This window comes from Austrofundulus limnaeus, unplaced genomic scaffold (genome assembly GCF_001266775.1).
Source record: "Austrofundulus limnaeus strain Quisiro unplaced genomic scaffold, Austrofundulus_limnaeus-1.0 Scaffold101, whole genome shotgun sequence".
Lineage (NCBI taxonomy): Eukaryota > Metazoa > Chordata > Actinopteri > Cyprinodontiformes > Rivulidae > Austrofundulus > Austrofundulus limnaeus.
In genome coordinates, this window is record NW_013952503.1 from 1370954 (window position 1) to 1372496 (window position 1543).

Consider the following 1543-nt stretch of genomic DNA (forward strand, 5'->3'; position numbering starts at 1 on the left):
GAGAGAGAGAGAGAGAGAGAGAGAGAGAGAGAGAGAGAGAGAGAGAGAGAGAGAGAGAGAGAGAGATCAGCGGGGAAGGAGACTTGTCTGTGCGCGGAGCGGAGAGCAGCGCTGTGCGTCTTTACGCTCACCGGTCCGAGGGACTCTGCTGCGCTTAGAGAAGGTGTGGGTGGGGTGCTTGAGGAGAAGGAGGGGGAGGAGGAGGAGGAAGGGGATGAGTTGACTTGCCTTTGTTACGTTCTGGAGCAAATCTGGTGTCTTTTTTTTTAAAAGAGGAATTTAAGGAAGCGAGTCTGCTCCGCGCATGTTGGAAGCGGAGAGGAGAGGAGAGGAGGGCTGGATGCCTGTGGGTTTGCGAAGCCACAAGAAGAGCAAGACGCAGGTGAATGCACGTGTTTCTTTTTTTCTTTTTTCTTTTTTACTTGTGTAAAAATGTTCAGTTGAAGCATTTCATGCAAAACTCTCCAAAACGTGTCTTATTTGACCCGAACAGACATTTAAAACCCTCTCCTATTGTTCACCATCTCTTTAAAGGCTCTTTTTTTTATTATTAGAGATTGTGTGGAGTGAGATACAATTAGGGTAACCCTGATTCAAGAAATGATTTCCTCTAAATTCCAAAGTGCCCGTTTTTAGTACTGGTTAGAATTAACAATGCGTAAAGACCCACAAATCCAGATAAAAAATAAATAAAAATAAAACACTTCACGTTTGTTTCATGGGTAACACTTTATAATAAGGTACACAAATTTGTGTACCTTATTGTAAAGTGTTACCATTTCATGCTTTTGGAAGAGAATTACAAAGAACTGAAACAGTGAGGATTTGGGTTTTATAAGGAAACGAGCCAAGATCCTGCTTTGTTTTCACTTACAACCCTGTCTTGTATCATGTGGTCGCAGCTCAGACCGGGGGTCCTGTTGAGTCACTATCTGCCATCAGTTGTCTGGGTTTCCGTTTTTATTTGTAAGATAGGAAAGTGGGAGGGAGGGGAAGAGTTTGTGAGGGCGGAAAACAACCGAGGGAGGGAGAGAGAGAGAGAGGTATGACACTTAACGGACTGCTGTTGCTTATAGTGGCTCAGTGTGCGACTCTGCTGACATAAAAGGACTTGGAGAGTTTTTGTCAAGAATCTCAGCCGAAGTTGTCATYCTGATGCTTTAGAAGCAGAGCGGACACATCTCGGAGAAAAGTGCCTTCCTGGGTTCATTTGCGCGCGACGAACAGCTTATTTCTCTGTTTTATCTCTTTTATAAAAATAATTCATATTATTTTTGTTTTCAGCCAAGGATTACATCCAGCCCGGACACCAGCTAAAGGACTAACGGGACGCACGGTGGAGGAGGGAGTACTTTTTTTAATTATTAATATTATTATTGTTTCTTTCGTCTGAGAGGAGATGGCACAGCGCGCGCCGGATAGAGGAGAGCCGGAGAGAGGGCGCAGGAGCTGAGTGACAGGATGCCAGAGACCTGAGCCCCCCTCACTCTCATCCACACACACTTGTTTTACTTTGACTGAACTGGGAGGAAAGCTATTAAGC

General features: G+C 44.7%; 1 long non-coding RNA gene across 2 annotated transcripts; it reads left to right on the forward strand.

The window, feature by feature from the left end:
* The first annotated feature begins 38 nt into the window (after nucleotides 1–38).
* LOC106521065 (uncharacterized) lies at nucleotides 39–1543 on the forward strand. Of its 2 annotated transcripts, XR_001310627.1 has the most exons (3): nucleotides 39–163; nucleotides 274–382; nucleotides 1285–1543. It is a non-coding gene; the product is annotated as an uncharacterized LOC106521065 (long non-coding RNA). The 2 variants fall into 2 exon arrangements; XR_001310626.1 differs by lacking the exon at nucleotides 39–163 and having other exon boundaries at nucleotides 189–382.